The 23,354-nt window shown below is 34.9% G+C and overlaps 1 long non-coding RNA gene across 1 annotated transcript; it reads left to right on the forward strand.

Annotated features, from left to right (window-relative positions):
• The first annotated feature begins 272 nt into the window (after positions 1-272).
• On the forward strand, positions 273-5,463 carry LOC125692530 (uncharacterized). The gene is made up of 3 exons (XR_007376737.1): positions 273-315; positions 523-636; positions 1,015-5,463. It is a non-coding gene; the product is annotated as an uncharacterized LOC125692530 (long non-coding RNA).
• Positions 5,464-23,354: the final 17,891 nt, after the last annotated feature.

Raw genomic sequence — 23,354 nt, forward strand, 5'->3', positions numbered from 1 at the left:
CTAAACCAACTTTCTATAGTGTGTTCAAAAATATTTTATTGATTTAGCACTACTTTCATAATCCAATCTTGCTCTTCTTGATATATAATACTGTATGGGAACTGCTAAATCACGGCCTGAACCTCTGATTAATCACCTGAGGCGAGCCATGAGTCAGCCAGAGGAGCACAGGTGAAGGCAATTCACCTGTGCTGCCGAAAGGGGTGGAGCCTGGCTGCACCCCTCCTACACCTATTTAAGAGCTGGCTACCAGAGAGGAAGTATCTCTTCTGGAGATCACCTCTCTTGGTGTCTTCTGGTGAGCTCAGCTGAAGGGTAAGCTCTTCCACTTATTCTCTTTTGTGATCGTTGTTTACTTTGCCTAATTCTCTTGAATATATTGTGATTATAACATCTTGATTATACAAATACTAACTCCAAACATTACCTCAGTTTAGAGTTCGCTACTGGATTTTGGAGGGGGGGGGGGGGGGGAATATTTGTTTTTATAAATAAAAATAAATAAGTATTTTTGTTTCCCAGCAGGATGCAAGATCATAAAAATCATCCTTATTAACAGTCTATTAGTAAATAAACTTCAAGATAATGTAAGATGAGACCACGTACTGAATGAAAGTCATTGTAGTCAGCTTAAATGTGAGTAGGAAACATAACATTATAAATGTACTGTTAAAAGATAAGTTGTATCTTTTATAATTACCTACTTCTGTACAAATCTAATGTGCTGATGAAATTATGTGAGCCAGCAGCTTGAAGGGCATTGACTCAGAACACATGGTATAAATCTTATGTAAAGAAATCCTGTAGTTGGTCAGTGAATGCCAGGATCCAAAGAGACAATTCCACCAAAGAATTAAGGTACACAAATCACTAGTTCATATATTTTTTTGTAGATTTACTTAATTTTGGAGGGAGTACTGAACTACAGAACATCATTATAAAGTAGAAATAACATAATTTGTTATGGAGGTAAGAAAATGGTAACAATTTTTCTACATTCAACACCCTTTACAGAGAACTGCTGGGCAGTATCAGAAAACGGGTGGTCAGCGGGGGAATGGAGCTGATAGACCCCTCTGCCCTCATGAGACACCATTTGGATTACCGCATCCAGGCCTGACATCCCCTATTCAAGAAAGATACAGAGCTGTTGAGGTTGGTCCAGAGGAGGGCTACAAAGATGACGAAAGGGATGGAGCACCTCTCCTATAAAGAAAGGCAAAGGCACTCAGGCTTTTTCAGCTTGGAGAAGAGAAAGTTCCCAAGAGACTTCATTGCAGCTTTCCAGTACTTAAAAGGAGCTTACTGATAGGAGGCAGACCAACTTCTTAAGATGATCTGATAGCATTAATATAAGAGGGAATTTTTTTTAAACTAAGAGTGGAGATTTAGGTTAGATATTAGGCAGAAATTCTTTATTCAGAGGGTGGTGAGGGACTAAAACAGGCAAACCAGAGAAGCTGTGGATGCCCTATTTCTGGAAGCTTTTATGGCAGTGTATGGGAACTATTGACCCTGGCCTGAACCTCTGATTGACCACCTGAGGCAAGCAGTGAGTCAGCCACAGGAGCACAGGTGAAGGCGATTCACCTGTGCTACCAGAAGGGGTGGAGCCTGGTTCCACCTCTCCTAGATCCCATTTATATGCTGACTACCACTGAGGAAGGATCTCTTTCTGGAGATTGCTCCCTGAGGAGTTTACTCTGAGCTTACAACACTGTTGAGCTTTTCCATTTATTTTGATTATCTTTCCATTGCAATAATCTCACTAAGCCTGACCTTTCTACATCTATTGATTGTACAGCCAGGTTGGATAAGGCCCGGGAAAAGAGGGGTAAACTCTCCCCAGAAAAGTTTTGGAACTAGGTGATCTTTGAGGTCCCTTCCAATCCAAATCATTCAATGTCTAGATAACTATCTAGCTACTTAATACAAAGTTCACAACATTTGAAAAGAGATTCAGAGCTTTCCATTTGACGTAGAAACATGTAAGTGCATTAGTTAAGAATTATGACTAATTTCTCTGGTTATGCTGAAGGTTTTTCTACAGCAGTGGCAGTTCTCTTGACATGAGCACAGAAGGTGAAAGTTGAAAATCCCTGAAGAATTAATTTCAGTTGTATAATATGGCTACATAGGAAGAAACCTGCATCTTAAATATTTATACAATGATGTTGACGTAGTCAGCATGGAAATAATTTTAAAAAGCTGTTAAATCAAAATTATCTTCTAGGTAGGTTAGAAGGATGGGATAATGTACCAACAGCAGATTACTACAGTGATCATCCCTGTCAGTCTTGCTTACTACAAATTGCATTTTGATGTGGAGTCACTACATTTTCTTAGTTAACTTCGATCATTAGCTTGGCCCATTCCTGCAGTATATGTGTGTTTTCTACCTTAACACCTGTTCACAGACAAACAAAATGTGTGGCAAGACATAAGTAGACATTCAACATTAGTAGGTGGCTCAAGATAATGAGATACAAAACTAATTTATTTTATTTCAAGGAAAAGCTTCAGTGGCAATTTCATTGTCACTGCAGCTAAGGTTGCCTTCGATTTTCATGTTATCAACAATCCCTTTTTTGTTGGTGAGAATGAAATCATGCACAGCAGCTCTCCTTGTTGCCCCCTCTATCACTTGGATAAGGAAACTATGAATATGCTCCAGGAACCTCCTAGAATGCTTATGCTGTGTTGTCCCTATGGTAGATTTCATGAGCACTAGGGCTTGTGAATGTGAGACTACTGTTACTTGTATGTAGGGGCGTTCATCCATGTTGTTTATCCATGGTTGAGAGGCCTGTAGCAAGCCTGTCCCTGCCCTACTTTAATCCTGATCCTTAAGCTTTTGTTGGGCACCTCATCCATACCACAGGAAGGTCCAGGCACTCCAGTTGGTCACTGACATATGGAGTGACACCCTCTCTTCATTTACCCTACCTGACTTTCCTAAAGAACCTGTGTTCTTTCACTACAACCCTCCAGTCATGAAAGCCATCAAACCAATTCCCCATGATTGTGATAAATCATAGCTCTGCAAGTGTCTGTACTCTAAGTTCTCTTGTTTATTCCTCATAGAATGGTTTTTAGTTGGAAGGGACCTTTAAGATCATCTATTTCCAACCTCCCTACTATAGGCAGGGACACCTCCCTCTAAATCAGGTTGCTCAAAGTGCCATTCAGCCTGGCTTTAAATGCTTGCAGGGAGGGGCATCCACAATCTCACTGGGCTACCTGTTCCAGCATCTCACCACCCTCGCAGAACTTTTTCCTAATATCTAGCCTAAATCTACCCTCTTTCAGTTTAAAACCATTTCTCTTCATCCTGTCACTTCCTGCCCTTATAAAAAGTCCCTCCCCAGCTTTCCTGTAGGCTCCTTTCAGGTACTGGAAGGTCGCTAGAAGATATTCTTGGAGTTACATCTGTAACATTAGAAAAAGTGAATAATAATAGCACAAGGAAAGTACAAAAAATTAGGCTTTCACAATTTTGAACTCTGAAATATTAGCAGCACACTGAGACATATAAATTCATTTAGCTGTTTCTGTGGTGGTACTGAGCCCTAAGCTTTGAGTTCAGAGACTTTAAATACTACCTTATAAAAAGTCATATATGTAGATTTGAATAAGGCCAAACCCATCATACAAGGGTTGTTCTAGAGGCTAACTATGTGGGCCAAAAAATTATACTTTTTTTGGTAAATGTGTCTAGTTGCAATTTCTAAACTGCGGCATTTTTATCTGATGTACTTACAGAGCACCATAATATGAATGAACTATAAATGTGATTAATTTCTTTTAATAAATTAATAGTTCAAATATCTCCAAATAAGACAAATCCAAAACTCGTGTTTGAATAGCTTCTTTCCTCTACACTGCCCGGATTTCCATATGCCCTGTAAATCCTGGAACACAATGTTCCAATAAAAGTTCCAGTAACATTAACAGAGGCTTTAATAATTAATATTAACATACATGTTACTACTTTACTGTTTTTATTTACTATATTCCTGTTCAGGTTTTAAAGTATTTCTCAAACACTCTCTGTCAGAGTGTTGCAATGAGAGCTCATGTCCATTGCTGCCAACTGCTCTTCAGTTACTGCTAACCTTGACACAGTTTCACATTTCATATTGTTATTCTTTATTCTGTTTTTATTATTTAACCTTCAGCAGTTCATCTTGCTTTCAGTGAGTTCAGTTTATTCACTGGTGCTGATTGTTACATTGGCCTTTAATGATTGACCTGTTTTTTTTTTCTACATTATAAATCTATGACCTGTACCAATTTTACCTGTACTTTCTAATGAATCCCAATTTACAAAAGAATAAAATTTAGAACAAATTCATGCAAGGATGAAGCATGCATTTTTAATGGTGAAACTTTATTTAGTGGTTTATTTGGCACTTCTAAAATTTTAACCAGCTACATACTAGCTGGCAGTATTAATGAAAACAACATAGAAAAATATAAGCATAATAATATTTGTCCAGTTTATAAACACTGATGGTGGGATGACACTGGAGCAATATGAAGCTTCTGAATAACTAAGCATTGTAATAATGAACTCTGAAATTCTTTTTATTCTATTATGCTTAATAAGTACTCAGTCTGTCACCTGCACAGAAACTTATGCATTTTTAAAGACAATAGTACAACTAAATCAAAAAGTCGTATAGCAGATGTTAGAGTTCACCCTGGGATATATCCATTTCAAAATTCATTGCGAGTACTTCTTGTGTTAAAGCCTTTCTTGCCAAGCAATGTCCAGTTAGTCTTTAGCATAACATGACTGCGTAAGTCTTTATTCAAATATGTGGAAAAGAAGAAAATACAAGGTTGCCATAAATTTTAGTTATTATAATATGATTGCATGTAGATGCTTAGCAATAGGTTACTAATATAGTTTTGACATGAGATAGGTATGTCCCAGGTGAGTCTTTCTTTAAAATATGAGTAGCTGAATGCAGTTAACAGTGTAACAAAGGAACACTGAGGTAAAAAAATGCCTCTGAAGATGGAATGGGATTCTTCCTCAATTCTTAAGATTTTGGTTCTGAAACATAGATAGGCCATAGATGTGTCACTTTCTCAAAAAATGAAGAGTGTCTGTCTACTGATATTCTTCACATAACATATGGAAGCATAAATGACTGCAAAAGTGGAACAAGTGCATGGAATTAGGCATTTTCTACCGTATAATCTTGTCTACAGCCCTTTTTTTTTATATCTTTTGTTTTCATTTTTTAAAAGAAACCAGATAACCAAGCAGAGTCCCATTTACAACTAAACAAAAATATATTATAATGAAGTAAAATGACAAGGATTTGTGGTTTATTTAATAAGAAAACTCTTATTGTATTCACAAGCTTATGTGGAAGTTTCTTCCTTATGAAGTATTTATGGCCATGTTTTATTTATAGAATGCTGCTGCTGTTGTGTGCCACATATCATGCAGAGGACTGAAAAAATAAAGAATTCTTGTATCTTGTAAAAAATATAGCCTTTAAGACAAACTCATGGTGCGTTTCTGAAATTGATAAAGAACATAATAAACTTTGGTACCTGCTCATTTTCTTAAAGAAATATCGATTTATCTCAATATTCCTCGCTTTTAACAAGGGAGCAATATGCATGTGAAGGGCAGGAGACAATTCTAACTGCAATGAACAGATGCTGCATACGTTAGTGTTTTAAATTATGTATGCTGCATGAATGTTTCTTTTCATTAATGTGTAAACTGCAGGTGAAATTGTGTGTCCTGTACCCAAATAAAATGACAATTTAAAATGTGAATATTTTATCCCCACAAATGAAGACACAGAAACTATACATTGAATTGTGTTCATCAGAATGCCTGTGCTTTCAGTAGATTGCACTTTTCTACACAGTGGATGCTTTTAACATGACCATATTTAATTTTTTTCTGAAGTGTTATTGCCTGCTCATTCAAGCCTGGTGCAATATTATATTTACTAGTATGAAAATAGGGTGTCTTTCCTTCCTGCAGTTTAAAAATTTGATCCTCCTAACGATCTCTTCAGGAAAAAAAGGACACAGTATTTTCCTCAAAACATCTGCATGAGTAATGTGAACAGAATTCGTGAAGGGCAATATTATTTTATACTGTGGTATTGAACCCAATTAGACACTCAGTAGAGCAGTGGTAATAACTTCTGTTGGTATCAGATCACTCATATCTGCAGTTGTCATCATGTAAGTAATTTAAAAATGGAAAGTTATGTTCAATTATTACGAAGTTACCATGTATATCTGTGGTTAGTAGCACATTGCAGCTCATAGGCAGGCATTTTTACAAAGAAAGTAAGAAATTATTAAACTTGGGAATACACTATTACACACACACACACAAAGTTCTTAGCAAGAATACACAATCTTAATTTTACAGTATTTTAAAACACTGTAGAGTAGCTCCAAAAGATCCTGAAACAAGTTGCAGACAAGCTGGATGATGGTAATTCTATTCTTATTGAAACCATAGTTGGGGCATTAAAACTCTTCAACAGATACTGTTTTGTTCAGCAGATATTTTGTAGATGTTTTGTGGTAGAGTTTAGTGCATGTCTACATCCAGACATGATGTTTTTTCCAGATAGAAACTTTGATGTGAAGGCCGTTCTGTCATATGCATTCATCTTAAGTTGCCTACACTTAAACATTTTAATTCCTCTTAATCATGAAGTTGCAAAAGCATTCTCATTAAAAACAGTTTCTCGTAGCACCTGTGACAAGATAAATAACACCAATACATTTCAGGTACAGATTCTTATTTGATTAGTTCTATGTAAGTATCATAGTTAACATATAATATTTCGATTTTATATTTGAAAAATTCCACTCTGGCTCTAGAGTTGCACAGTTTAATACAAACCATTTTTTACAAACTATCTCTACCAGGAAAAATTCTGCCACAGAAAAGTACTTTTTAAAAAAGTAGTTATATTTTAAGGAAAAAATCATTATCTGTACTAGAATTCAGCAGAACATTTCAGTTTATAACAGAATGCCGATCATTTTTAAAATGGGCTCAAACCAAGCATTCATGCATGGTAAATACAAAGATGACAAGCAGGACAGCAGATTGATGTTCTGTACAGTATGTATTACCTAAGAATGTATACAGAACTTGTGCTTACTTCATATAATCAGCAGTTCAGGATGACCTGAAAAGGTCATAAAAATGAGTGTGAAGAAAACGAAGTACTTAAAAAACAGAGTTCTGAAAACATGAAATTAGAGAGAATGTAGCATTTTGATAAATGGTTATTTGTTAAATGCAATGGCTACAACCAGCTAAGATTAAAATGTATCACACTGGAAATTCCTATGGGTGTGGTTATTTTTTTTCCCCTGCTAATTTCAAATAAACTGATATGATGCAAAGAAAAATAAATAATAATTTTAAAAAGCCCTCATATTTCTCTAGTTACTTGATACATGTTCAAAAAGGCGTAAGTATATACAATACCAATACTTAAAAAATGACAAAAAAAAAAACCTTCTTGAATCCAATGCAGATGTCTCATATCTCTGAAGATCATAACCAGCATGTATAAATTTGGTAAAGAAATTAAATTAAAATTTTTCATGAATATGCAACAAATCCTTTGCAAGGGAATTTTTACATAAGTCCATGCCAAGCTGACCTCTGAACATGACTAGGAACTTCATTTTAGTTTGAGGTCAATTTAGTTCAAGGTGATAAAAATGAGATAATTTGCTTTGCCTCCTGTAACATGTACTTTTTCTTCAGAATATGCTAATAGAGCTATCATCTTAATACTGCAAGTGTAGAAATTTGCCTCATTGTAAAATGGCCACAAAATGAATAATGCACTCAATTTAAGCTTTGTGTGTAATTTAAAAGGTTTTCATGCTGTTTCTCTGCAAAGTGAACATATTCACTTCTTTATATATATTGTTAAAGTGTGTCTTCATAATTATTATTGTCACTAATAGGGATTATAATATTCATTAAAAGAAAAACTACTTAGCATTAAATATAAGATAATGTTTTTAAGCAATTTTTTTTCTTAAGGGTCTATACCCCTGCAATGACATCTTTCTTTTTTAACTCTGTGTGCGTTATAAATACTTCCTGATGAAGTTTCTCTCTCTTTTAGATTTTTCAATTTCTTAAAATCCTGACATGACTGTTCTTTGCAAAATATCACATAATGCATGGGTTTCCAATCTTTTGGCTTGCTGAGACCACACTGAACAAGCATGAGATGTCTCGAGTTGCATTATGAATATGTGACATAGTCAATGTATATAACTAACAATACATATTTTTAATGTTTTTTTTTCTTTTAATTAAAATATAAAAACAGAGAGCAACAAAAACTTAATGGGATATTTCACTCAGTTTTTGTGAAACTATTGCATAAATGTCTGTTTCAGTGGAAATGGTTAAAACTCTTAATGAGTTCTCAGAGTGTTCATCGGAGATCTTTGAAATATTACTCTTCCTGTGTTCTATCCTTGACAATAATTGTTCACAAATGTACATACTCCCAAAAAATGATTATGTGAATAAGGCATCACTGTGAAGCAAGAGATATTTTTTTCTGATATACTAGGTCTTTCAAGTGTCTTGTAAAGAGACATGATCAAATTTTTCTTCAAACTGAATGTCTGATTACAACTCTATACATTCTATTTGAAAATTCACTAGTAAAGTATTCATGTTAGCTTAAAATGGAGTCGAAAATAAAACAAAAAATTGATGATTTTTTTCAGAAATCTTGAAACACATTTTCAAATTCCTTTATTAAAATGGAAATCAATTCTGCATGATTTTGCTATTGACAGCACTGTGTTTATCCAATGCATCAAAATGCACGAAATTTTTTGTCATTACTTGAACTTGCTGCAACTCAAGTTTTATTTCAAACACTGTTATTGTTTGGAACATAGCACAAGTAAGTTGGTTTTCACCTTGAAGGTGCATGTTAAACTCATTCAAATTAGTGGTCAAATCCATCAAAAATGCTAACTCTGCGAGCTATTTTTAATCTTCATGTTCTGGCACAAGTTTTTCTTTTGATTCCATAAAGAACTTGACTTCATTTCACAAATGTTAATGTGTTTGTAGCATTTTACCCCTACATCGCCACCCTCCTTTGGAAAAATAAATTATGTCCTTTTAGTCAGCATCTACAATTTTTTAAAGAACTCCTTAGACCAGGTGATGATCCAATGCTTTGGACTTGATGAAATTCCTGTTTTTGATGACAATTTGCATGACGTTATCCTTTTTTAAAGCTTTTGCAAATAAATTTTATTTATGTATGATACAGTGCTGTTTCATCAAACATGAGTAGCCAGTGGCAATTGCATCATATTGTATTTCTCTCTTTTACTGATCACTAAGATATTACCAGTAACTATATTAGATATGTTGACAAACATTAAAGAAAATCACTTTCATATAATTTTTACTGCTTCATATAAGTCTAAAGATTAAGTATTGTCTTTCAATGGCACCATACCAAGCACTTTTCCAGTGACATTATGTTTATTATCAATACCTCTAATGAAAATGGTGCTTGGAGCTGTATCTGTAGAATCAGTTTTTTCACCTATTGCCAAAGCCAAAAACAAAATTTGAAAGTAGCAGTTTTGCTCCTCAAATGTCTGTAGATAAATTTTCCTGTTTCTTCAGTTTGTCTGATTACAGTCTGATGAGACTGCAGGTTGGACATGCCTGATGAAGTGGAAGTTCTAGAGTGAGATATGATATATGGAACTACATGATAAGCACATGCATGAGCATCAGGCTCTTGAAGTCTCCTTTATCCTAGAAATGTTTAGTTATATCAGAAGTCATGGTAACTTTGAGCTGATTACATGCCTCAAAACTTATTTTCTTGAACATGATTTACTAAACTTAATCAAAATCAAGATTTACAAAAATTAATCAGCAGAAACAAAAGCTTATAAAGTATTGAACTCATACAATGAAAGAAAAAGGCGTATTTCAGTTAAATCTTTGCTTAGAAATGTGAATGAATTGAAATCTGTGAAGGCCAAAAAACCATTTTTAAATGGCATTTAGGAGGCCATAATGTGAATCATAGAGTGGCTTGGCTTGAAAGGGACCTCAAGGATCTCCAAGATCCTAACCCTGTGCCACAAGCAGTGTTGACAGCTGCTAGATCAAGTACTAGATCAGATTGCTCAGGGCCCCCATCCATCCTGGCCTTGAAAACCTCCAGGGACAGAGTATCCTCGTTTTGGGCAACCAATTCCAGCACCTCACCACCTTCCCAGTAAAATTTCCCAGTGACTTCTAATCTAAATCTCCCTTTTGTTTAAAACCATTCCCCCTTGTCCTATCACTATCTATCCATGTAAAAAGTTGTTTACCCTCATGTTTATAAACTGCCTTTAAATATTGGAAGGCCACAATGAGGTCCCCCTGCAGCCTTCTCTTTTCCAGACTGAACAAGCCCAGTTCCTTCAGCTTGTCTTCATAGGAGAGGTACTCCAGATCTTGGATCATCCTTGTGGCCCTCATCTGGATCTTCTTCAAATGTTCCACATCTTTCCAGTGTTTGGGGCCCCAGACCTGGATGTGGTGCTCCAGCTACAAGCTCTCAAGGGCAAAAGTACAGAGGGGATATCACCTCCCCTGCTCTGCTGGCCATCTCTCTTCTGATGGTACCCAGAATACCATTGGCTTTCTGGGCTGCAACCACACACTGCTGGTTCATGTTAGGTTTTTCATCAATCTAAAACACTATGTCCTTCTCAGCAGGGCTGCTCTCAAGAAGTTCTCCTAGTTTGTATACATATCTGAGACTATCTCAACCCAAGTGCAACACCTTGTATTTTGCTTTGTTGAACCTCATACGGTTCACAAGGGCTCAGCTTTTGAGTTTATCAAGGTCCCTCTGGATGGTGTCCTTTCCTTCTGCTTTACCAACTGCACCTCTCAGCTTGGTGTCATCAGCAAATTTGCTGAGGGTGTAGTCAATCCCATAATTTATGTCACTGATAAAGATTTAACAAAAATAAAAGTATAGTTTGCTCCTGTTTTGATTTGGTATTTCAGTAGTTGAAAGTCTTTAACATAAGTCTTTTTTTAATTCAAATTTGAGTTTTGCTGTCTGATCTTTGATCAGGACTGACTCTATCTGCTATATAGGAAGAGGTACAGTGTGAGAAAAAATAAAACAAAAAAAGAAGCTTGATTACTATGATGCCGAAGATCATAATTTATGTAAGAAAGGAAGAAAATAAATAAGACAAGTTTTATATTGCTTGCTGTTTGTTTTCTTTTTGAATGCCCAGGGGAGAAATGATTTTCATAATGTCTGTACCATTTATGTAGGTCATCATCAGACTATGTAAATAGTAAGGTAGCTCAAACAAAGAAGATATAAAACAACTATATCACTCAGTTTGGAGAATGTCAATTTATGAGCTGCCATATCAGGTTTCAAAGATACCTTTACTTATTTGAAAGACTTATATCTACACAATGCATTCATAAGTATATTTTTAACATAAAAGTAGGAGAAATCCTTTAAGTACATGGGTAAAAAGCACCACCAACAAAGCTGAGCAGAAAATGTATTAGATATTGCTATTTAAAACCAAGAGAACTGGAAAGGAAGACACTATTTTCTCCTAACAATGTGGAGTCTTCTATTCATTTTGTCTGATGAGAGACAAGATACGGTCAAGAAGCAGACCCCTGCTGCACAAATCAGGACATTCCTGTCTTAACTCAAGACCTTAGTTTAACTCAAAAATAATTTGGTCTGTCATGATATTATAACAGCAGCAGCAATGGCACTCTTGTGTATTGTAACCTTCTATGATTCAAGATCTCCAGTTTTACTATGAAAAACAGCTGAGATTTCTGCAATAGAAATCCTCTTTTGTTCCAAAAACAGAACCAGTTCCTCTACATACCTTTAAACTGGCTCTTGAGAAAAAGCTGTGGGATCTCAGCAGAGAAGATGAATGAAGTAGCATGCAAGGTGTCTAGTTTTGCTCCATGCAGTACAAAGAAATAGTTTTGAATATCTACTTGTGCTTCTATTCCAAAACCAGATGGATAGAGGATCAGACTTCTTTTTCTGTACTTTAAAGGATTCTACTGTCAGTACAACTATCTAATATCTCCATTCTAAAGCTCTCACTTTCATTTTCTCATGTGTTTATGTACAGGGGAAAGCAATTTATGTTGGGTTTTATTAAAGTTAATTAAAGAGCTGGTGTGGCATGTAGATTACTCAGCTGGTGCTCGTGCCAGTTCTGAAAGTCTGCATGTTCAAATGAATGTGATTCTATATCTATTTATAAACTACTGAAAAAAATAATATCTGTAGAGTATATCCCAAACAGGAGCTATTAGTTAAAGTATTATACTGTAATAAAACGTCACATCAATATAAAACAAAACAAACAAACAAAAACCCTCAAAACGATCATTTAGTCAAACACATTATGCCCTGTGCTATGTTATTATCAAATAATCAAAATACTATGTGAGCAATTGCTTAAAAAGTAGGTGATGAAGTTACAATGGATCTATAGTTTCAGCTATATGAATAAAGATATAGGAGTAAGTATAAGCAAATTATTAGGCAGTATAAAAATAAATATATATCTATTTAAAATTCATCTTAAAGAATCTCATGTTAACTTGTTAACTAATAAATATCTCATACTAACTCTCTTTGGGTAAAATGCACTCAGTAAAATTCTTTGTCAACTAGCATTTTACATAGTGACTATTTTCTGCACTATGTGCAGCCAGGAAGAAAAAAGATTTATTTGAGATACACTATCAGGTGTGAAAGGGTGATGTAAAATAATGGAGCTCTCTGGGACTAAATTTGTAAAAATGTGAAAGACAAATGAAACAATCTTTAGTGTTGTTTCATTCTCTTCTTGGAAATATCAATAACATGAAAGACATGTCTGTACATCCTTTGAGACTGATTCCTTCTGCAACATCATCTTTCTGTTTATTTTCAGGTAGCTTACACAGATGAGGACAGAGACAAAAGCAGAGGACAGAACTCAAGGAAAAGTAACCTCACTCCAAAATAAGTATAACACAAAGGCATGCTTAAGTAGTTCAAAGGAAGTAATAAAAATCTATGAAACATCTTGTAGATAACTGGAGAAAGATATATGAGTAGATCTTACAACACTGGACCTAATGGCTGATACTAGGTTGCTAGGGAAATTTGGGATGAAAGCCTACAAAAGAGAATGGGGAAGACGTGAATAGGAAGGCATCCATGACACAGAAAGGTCAGATTCTGACCAAACAGAAGAGTGAACAGGAGGCTCACTATGTGAAGAAGAATCTACCCTGAAACAAAAAGACTTTTAGGGTTACAAGTAATAATTAAATAAGAATAGCGAGAAAAGAGATGCTTGCAGTGACAACCAGCACAGTGTGTTGTCAAAAGATGGAATAAATGCAATGGATTGTACAATCTTGCAAAAATTTGCAAATCTTCAAAGAGTTTGTGAAGCTGGGATTATGAAAATAGTCTCTTTTTGAGTGTAGTCAGCAAGTGTAAGCTAAAAGGACTATGATTTTGCACATAAATCATTAGGGATTTCCGTCAGAATCCTTGAAGAAAGTTAGTGATACAGCATTTAACATCAATCTTGTTGTTTTTACAGTCTAAGCTTGTAATATTTTTCTTAATAATATTAATGTGACTTTTAATAAGATTTAATCCAATTAAAATGCATGTATTTAATGTCCTTTCTTTATCTCTCAAATTATGCAAAAGAAATAGAATTTGGAATATTCCATATAAATTTAAGAAATCAATAAGATGAAATAAAATTAGGATAATAGTAAAACTGTTAGCATACTTTAGGAGAAAAATCATATGAGCTGACAGAAAGGGATAAATATTTTTCTTGGCAACTGTACTGAAAAAGGTTCTACATACTGTTGAAAATTACTCTTAGAATGTGAGTCACCTGTATGGGTGACTCCACAAGTCATTTTTGCTGGATTTGATAGAGGTGTAAAATGTAAGACACAGATGGCAATTATTCTGCTCTACTTGGCACTGTGAGATTTCAGTTAGAATGCTGGTTTTTTTTTTTTTTTTTTTTTTTGTTGTTGTTGTTGTTGTTTTTTGCCACTAAACTATAAGAAATACATAGACAAAACTGGAAGCCAGCATATGCTAACAAAAGTATTTGGAGGCTTTGAATATTTCTTACAAAGGAAAAATAAGCAAGAAAAAAAAAAAGAAAAAAAGAAAAAAAAAACCACCCAGCTTAAATTAACCTCGAAAATACAGAGAAAAAGTAGATAGCAAACTTCAGATATTTTAGAGTATTCTCTATGTCCACAGAATGAATACAGAGAATGGACTGTCTCAATTGCAACAAGATGTTTTTCATATATGACCAAGTATGGTTCAAGAATGTTTAGACCTGTTGACAAAATATTTCATAGGACAATGCATTTAGGGATTCTGTGTCTACAATTATATTTACTGGTTCTAATAAGAGGGTTGAAATTAAGAGTAAGTTAAAGTTTCAAAGAATCAATGCCCATTTCCAATGTCCATTCTAGAGAATATATCCCTCCAGGCTATGTCAGTATTTCATTTCTATTTTTGTAAGGCTGACATAGTGAGCTCCTATGACCATAAGTGTTTTATTGGCACACATGGCAACATTTCTTATCATAAAAATGAAAGTTTCCTCAGTAAATTCAAGCTCTTGTCCTCATCACAACAACCTAGAACTTTCTCCTTGGCAGACAAATCATAAACAAACTTCTAAATCTTTGTAAATGGGTTTTACATCCAGTCATTCTTTCATTTCTTACACCAGTGTAAGAATTTGTTTTATATTTTTTGATCACTATTGAGTGTCACCCTTTTTCATACACGATACGTTATAGGTTTCAAATAAATATAGAGATAGGAGTATACGAGTGATGCAAGGTTGTGTAGGGGTGGGGTCAGGAAGGTCAAGGCCCAGCTGGAACTGGGCTTGGCAAAGGGTAAGAAAGAATTCTATAAATATAAAATCTCTCTATATATTTGAACAGAAACTGAAAACCATATGGTTTTGACCATATCTTGATGATATTGTCTCCAAGATCTATTAAATCGGCATTCTTGAATGCAATATTTCATCTACCATAGGTATTTTTTCTGCTGCAAGGTAGTTAGTGGTTTCCTGTGACTTTCAGATCTTTTCTAATATTCATAATTTTGTGGATAATTCAAAGAGATTATTTTAGTAATTCTGTGCCTGTATTCACAGTGGCAGCTAATCAATTTTCTTTCCTGTTTTCATTTTTTTTCAGTTCACTCAATGTATTCTTGAAGGAACTCTTCCTATTGTCTTTGAAATGAAGTTGCCTTCTTTCAAGGTGGTGCCAAAGATGAAGTAGTTTTCTTTTTCCATTAGCAAATACTTTGTAATAGAATTTTAAAATTACAGTTCATCAGTTGACATAGTCTGAGAAAAGCCCATTTGAACATAATTTGTTCTATCCGATTCAGTTTCCTTTAAGGATCCTCACACCATTCATCCTTTTTCATTTAATGATAGTGGAATTTTAGAGATTATTTCAGCTTTTTTTTTTTTTTCTTTCCTAAACAGAACTTACAGCTCACTGCTAAAAGGCAGGAAAACTAATGTTTTTTCTTCATTGTTCCTTTCTTTAGTCACTCGTCAGCCATAAGCATAGTTTCTGATCAGCTAATCATTGAGCATGACTCAAAGTTAACAGCACTGTTGTAATAATAGGGAATATATAATCATCAGTATTGGAATATAAGGAATTATATCTATTGCCATGAGGTCATAGGTGGCAGCCACATAAAAGAATAAATAGCTGAAAATACAGAATGCCATTATGCTTTGACTCTAAACAACTCTACAATTTATTCCAGAACTGGAAATAAATTATGGCCTCAGCTGAAAGCTGAGATAAAAAAAAAAAAAAAACCAACAACAAGAAGAGACTGCTTTTCTTATCACTATTCAAATTGACTTGTTTCACTAAATTGTCTCTTCCTCTCATTTGAATCAGCAGTTTTCCATTTCTGTAAACCAAAAACAATTAAGTGACTTTTGGGATGCCTTATCTTCTGAACCCACATAAGGGCACATATAAGTCTATTTTTTTTTATATTGCATGGTATACTAACACATGTCTGATATGTGACAATAGCAGAACTGTACAACATCTTGTACAATTGCAGCAATTTAGAGATAGCTACATTTTTATTCACCTTTTATAGATTCCTAAGAAATAGTCCATTGAATTTTTAGATCAGTCAACAGCAGTTCAAAAACTACAGGACTTTATAAGCCTCTTCAGTACCTCCAGTTCAAATTTTTTTCTTTTTGTAATTCTATTTTTATCATTCCCCTAAGCTAGTTTTCCTGGAAAATGTGACAGTGAAAAAGGTGACTCCCTGCAAGTCAAAACTGTTTCTGCAGGACATGATAGGCTTAATATAGAAATGTTTGAGAATAAGTTGCAGATTATTCAACACGACTTCAAATAATACATGATGCAGTTTGGGGTTAGACATAAAGGAAGCATAGTGTATAAACTTATGAAAATCAGTGTCAAAATAATAAATAGATATTGAAAGGCTGCAGGGCAAAGTGCTAAGGTGTTTAGTATCATTACTTTGCAGAAAGAACGCCAAAGATTCACTGATTGACACCTACTGATATTCTATTTAACAGACATTTGAGATCAAGGATATCTGTAATGTGATAAATTGTGTTACCTGAAATGGAAATGTGCAAATGTTTAAAAAGTCAGCTGAAGACAAATAAAACTGTCAGTTAAATGTGGGCTGCCAGGATCTGCCCCGCATTTGATTCATATTCAGTTTGAAGAGCAGCATCGGTGTTACCATACGACATGGTCCAACTGTCTTACGAAACGATCACAAAAAAGCACATAACATGGAGAAAAAGAGGAAATGTGCTTGGGTTCCAAAAGTCAGGAAAAGAAAGGTCACTGTCTCCATTTCAATGCCTGAAATCTCAAGAATTAATGCAGACTAAGGCAGATGAGTCATCAGGTCTGCTGCTGTCATGCCAACACTTCCACGCAGTAATTGTGTAACAGTGTCTCAGAAGAGACGTTTGAGTCCCAGTGGCAGTACAAGACACCTAATTGTACACTGTTAACATATTGCCTTTATTCAGACTGCCTGCCAAATAAACTGAATATCTGTTAATGGATTTTTAAAATCCATCTGGCTCCCAGCACTTCAACTTGGTGTCCTGCAGCAGCTTCCTTGCCTTTGATAATAGGTTAATAGATTGCCATATCTCCTTATATACTGGCACTAAGAGAACAGAATAAGCATCATATGAGTGGCTATTATTCCATGATAAAGCAGAAATACATGATTACCATATGTGACATAATACAAAGATAAAGCCAACTGCAAAATTTTTTCTTTGGAAGAAATTTTTATGTGAGACTTTCCTTCTCCAGTGTTATTCTGACGCATAGAGTAGCAAAAGACTCTTTGTTAAAAAATAAAACAAAAAATCAGCAATTGCTATTTGTGGAAGATAAACTCTGATTTCTTAGAATGTCTAAGTACAGGGCATAAGAACTGCTTCAATGATTTTATGATGCAAGTGTTTACCTATGAAACCACCATTACAAACACTAATCTGTTTGAAATTCTGGGTATTCATATCAGAGTGTACATACAATAATGAAATATTGAAATATATATAGAATTACATACATGTATGCATACGCCAAACCCATGTATATATTATCAAAATATATATTGTAATAGTTTAATAGGTAATAACAAGAGAGTTAAATTAATTCTATCTCAGATTTCCTAGTACATTTCTTAATGTTATACAATGTACAGTGACGCATTTATGGCTGACACATCCAGAATATTTTTTATTAATTTCAAAATAGTCATCTTCCTGAAGCTTACAATAAATTAATGTCAAGAAACACCCTGAAATCTGTTATGTTTAAAGTGTGTTATAATTAATATTTTGGCCACTAAGAAAATCTTATTCAAGAGGGTAAGAACCATTTCATATACTATAGACAAATATGCTTGCCCTTCAAAAATGTAAGAAAGAAGCTTCAGTGAAGAAACTGGTATCACTGATATATGTAAAAGGACCTTTAAGTGTAATAATAATTACACTTAAATATCAGCTATAATAATAATGCCAGCTTTACTACTAGTGTTCTAAAGACTGTAAGAAGTGAGAGCTTTGTCATAGAGTTTATTTTCTTGAGGCTCATTCCTTGAGTAATTTTCCAACTATGAGATCCTTAAAGACAAACGCAATGTTCATTTACCAACAGAACAAAGGAAATTGTAATTTCTAGTTTTATTATCTCCTTGTGTTATTCTTCATGGAGACATTACACTCAAAATCTTCTTTAAGGGTAATAAGAAACTGCATGTTATGTATAAAGCAAGTATAATTGAAAATGTAAGAGTCTATGATTTTTATGATAGAATCATAGAACATCCCAAGCTTTAAGGGACCCACAATGATCATTGAGTATAACTCCTGGCTCCACACAGGACCACCCAAAATTCAAACTCACAGAGTGAGAGCATTGTCCAAACATTCCCTGAACTCCAGCAGCTTGGGGCCATGACCACTGCCCTAGGGAGCCTGTTCCATGACCACCACCTTCTGTGAAGAATCTTTTCCTAACACCCAACCTGACCCTTTCTTGATGCAGTTCCATGTTATTATCTCAAGTCACTGTCACTGATTGCTAGAGAAAAGGAACAGCAGATTAATCCAGATATAATTATTACACAAAAAAAATAAAGAAAAAGAAAAAAAGTACTACATAGAAATAAATTCAATAGAAGAAGAGGAAGAGGAAGAAGAGGAGGAAAAAGAAGAGGAAGGAACACTGCATAGTTGCTACCCCTTTTCCTGGTGTTATGCTTATCTCGCATCTGCACCTCATGGTCCTAAGCTTGATGGCTTCATGCACACTGTGGTGGGAAAGTGTGTTACAGACTGTCACCAGCATCCTGAGTCCTTCACTTGATGTTCATATTGTTGACTTAAGACCCACTTGGGGTAATTTTGTGTGATTGCTAACATGCTTTTCTGCCTTTTATTTTTCTTCTTTCTTTTGCATTTCTACATCCAAATGTACTGTATACGTTATTATTGTATAATGTATATAAATTGTACATTATGCCTTTTACATACGTTAAATATAATTTGTTTTTTATTTGTTACTCCTAAAATGAGATTTGTTTAGCTGCATATCTCCATTGTATCTCCATCTCACTGTACGTGAATGGTTTATAGCCTTGGGATCTCCAGGCTCATGCTACATCCTTTATCTTTCTGTGTTCCTCTATGCCTCATCTTGTGTCTCTGCATATCAAAGTTTCTGTTACCACACCAGGTCTGCATTTCTTTGTACTACATCATTATGTTAGAAGTATAAATACATCATTCTACATGGATTTACTGCTTATCACTTAAATAAAATTATAACAAAACAAAAATAAAGTAGAAGTAGACACCTTGTCAATTAGAAAAATTACTTTCATGGAGAAATCAAGTAAAACAAAGCCCCAGGCAGGTCAAGGAAAATTCATGCAGAGCAAGCCTGACAAGCCTCAGTCCTGATGACTTCAAAACACAGTAAAAAGTTTATTGTCTATTTCTAGCAGTGGCATTATGGCCCTATATTCTGTAATACAAAATTTTATTCTACTCTACGCTTGTTTATTTCTGTTTCTACCCATTTGCCAAGTCTATAGTATCTGATCCTTTTTCTCATGAATCATACATTGAGTAGGAGTACCAATTTGCAGAAAGAATGTCATACTGTGTAAGTATTTGTTTTTATCAACAAAAGCTATGGGTGTAACAATGTCAATCCAACATTCATTATGTTTGGTAGCACACTTTTAAAACTGTGTGCCATATGTTCCCTTCTGTTAAAGAGACAGTCAAAATCTAATAATTCAATGCAAATACGGGCAGAATATAATCATAGTAAGCCTGCAAAATGAAGCTAGAGACACCAGGAGGGAAGAGTTTGCCCTGAATACATTGTAGCCTTACCAGCGTTAATCCCATGGTAACAAAACCTGTTAGCTTGTCTAAAGAGCGAAATGTGAATAGCTGAAAGAAAAAGGCATAAAATGTCCCATCAGAAAACAGAGTATGTAGTGTAAGCTTTACCACCAGCACTGGAAAGACAGGAACTTAGAACTTTCTCATAGGGTTAACCAAACAAACTGAAATTTCCTTCAGCGGTCAAGATCCTTCAGGTCTTCTGATTTCAGAGCAGTACTTCACTGGAATTCCTAGAAGATTCACTGCATGATTTCTCAGTTTGGACAAAACTTCAATTTTAATTCAGAGAAGTACTTGAAATCTGTATGTACTTTCAGCGAAACTTTCTTGAAACTGTCTAACAAGTTACACAGGGGAGTGTTCCTAATATACAATCTATTCATTGTTTATATGAATTTATATAGATTTCTCGTGTTTTTTCTGGTGCCTTTTTTTTTTTGTTTTTTTTTTTTTTTTGTTATTCTTGTTATTTTTTGATGATGAAGTGGTCTTTGAGATGATAATTCCATTTTACATTCTCTAAAACTGTAGCCATAACTTTTATCAAGACTCTACAAACAAAATTCTTCCCGTGTTTCTTACAAATCCCAGATTCTTTTTTTATTGCCATGCAATTGTAGGCAATTTTAGTGGAGGATATAGCATTGGTAATACATGAAATTAAATAATATTCTACAAAAAATATCATCTCTGCTTAGCAGAATAAAGTCATAGCTTCCTAATGTCTTAAACATGATTGCTTCTCTCCAAATTCATTAATTTCTTCCTGTAAAGAGTATTTTTCATAGAAAAACAAAAAAACAAAACAAAACAAAACAAAACTCCTCAGGTAACATGGTTTAAATCAAATCAAGAATGAAGTAATTTATTTGTTGACAAATAACAGAAAATTAACAAGTTCACAGAATCATGGAATGGCCTAGGTTGAAAAGGATCACAATTATCAACTAGTTTCAACCCTCTGCTATGTGCAAGGTCACCAACTGCTACACCAGGCTGCCCAGAGCCACATTCAGCCTGACCTTGAATGCCTCCAGGGAAGGGGCATCCACAACCTCCTTGGGCAACCTGTTGGGCAGGGCAACCATGGCCCTCTGTGAAAAACTTCCTCCAAAGTGATGCATTCAGAAACAGTATCAATAAACATCAGATAAAGCATAATGTGAGTGTAGAGGAAATGCTAAATCACAGCTTGAAACAATGATTGAGCAGCTGGGAGGAAAGCAGGGCCAACCTTAGGGAGTTCAGCTGCATGCAGTGCACCTGAGTGACTGGAAGGGGTGGACCCTGCCTCCACCCCTTCCCACACCTCATTTAAGGGTTGGCAGTGGAGGCAAAGGTATCTTGTTGAAGGTATCTTTATACCTGAGGCCTTCTAAAGGTAAGTAGTTTCTTTCCTTTTATTCTTGCCTATGGCTGTTGCATTTGAACAAACATTCCCTTGCTGCAGCTTAGGACCTAGTTGCTCTGCTGTCATTGCTCCACTTTCTATTGCATTACAATGAGAAACTTATAAAATGTAAGTATATGCCTATAAAATCTAAATGACTGACAGCTAGCACCAAAAGTTCATAACAACTTCTCAGTATGATATTCAGAGTTATATATAAGCACTCACCCCATTCCCCAGGATATGTGGGCTACAAACATGTCTGCACACTACATTGTTTTGTATTGTTTTGAGATGCAGCTGTTTGGAGGCCTGGGTCCATTAGCCTTACATGTGCAAGTCTCTTTACTTGTAAGTATCTAAGGCACACAAGCTGACAGCAGACTTCTCTATGAGGCCACATACATCACCGGGGTGTGTGCCTCCTGCCTGCTGCTCTCCATGTTGTCACTTCAGAGCCCGATGCTATTCCACCCAGCCTCCCACAGGAAGCTGCTGCTCCAGCCTTGGCAGAGATTGTAATGCTAGGGGAGACTGGCTGCATCAAAGCAGTTTGTATTTTGTTCCTCTGTCTGCCATCTCTCCCTCCACACTAAAAATACATTTTTAGCAGCTCATACATTAGATACACATGTATATTGAAATAATGAACTTTTCAGTAAAATAATTATATTTTATCTTAACTTTAAACCAGTATGTCATGGTTGCTGCACATTTTGACCCTGCCCTACATCCTACCTTACTGTATCAGTCTAGCTTAGTGTCATTCACTTTTTTTTTTTAAAGACTCCAAAGTACTCTCTGAGAAATGACTAATTTTTTTAATTGGGAAATGTTAACCGAGAACCGAATTTTTTTTCAACCGAATGGACACCCTTCTACAGTTTTACTTCTAGCTCTAATTTCCACATTTTGAGGCCATGATCAGATAATATCCTATTTTCTGTGTTTGCATCTATGCAGTTTTCCACAGAACTATTTTATCTGATGCATAAACTTGCTTGAATGCTGTATTTGCAAACAGTGCATAAAAATATTTTCAATGAAGTAACTTATTTTCTTTGTGCTCTGACAATATAAGTGTATCAATTAGAACAGTCTTTCTCTGGCATAAAATCTCATTACTGGATTCTCTAATATTTTTCCATAAATCATTGAGCATGATAGCTGCCTATAGGAAAGATCGAGACAGAGATTGAGTCTCATTAAAGCTCTTGTTAAGAAAGATGGACAGAGCATAATTATTTTCCTTCAGGTTTTCTGAGTAATAAAGCCTCTTTAGATCATACTTCTTTTAAAAAATTCAAACTCTGAGAAATCAATCTGCCATAATTTTCAGTCCTAATTAGTCTTTTGAGGGTATTAGAGTTCCTAAGTCTAACAGATATTTCTTTTTAAGTTACTGAATGAAATTGGTAAATAATACCTACTGAAATATTGCATGAACATGGTAAACTCTATAAAATAATAGCATAAATATAAAAGGGTATATGTATTAGTGCTACGTTATCATTCAGATTATCCTTTGTTCTTCTAATATGTAATTTGTATAATAATGCAACTGAACAATAAATTGAAGCTAATAGCTAAGCTTTGAACTGAAAGGTAACTCTTCATAATGCTTTATAAAGTAAGACTTTTCAAACAAATGTCAAAAACAATGAGAAGTACTAATAAATTTACTTACTGATGCTCCTTGCAGTACAGAAAAACATAGATGAAGGTATAGCCTTCACTTAAGCAAAACAATACTACAACATACAGACTGCACTTTCCGGAATCAAGCCACTAACATATATGATGTATTCATATAAAGAGTGGATGGTTCACGTGC

Source organism: Lagopus muta, chromosome 4 (genome assembly GCF_023343835.1).
Source record: "Lagopus muta isolate bLagMut1 chromosome 4, bLagMut1 primary, whole genome shotgun sequence".
Lineage (NCBI taxonomy): Eukaryota > Metazoa > Chordata > Aves > Galliformes > Phasianidae > Lagopus > Lagopus muta.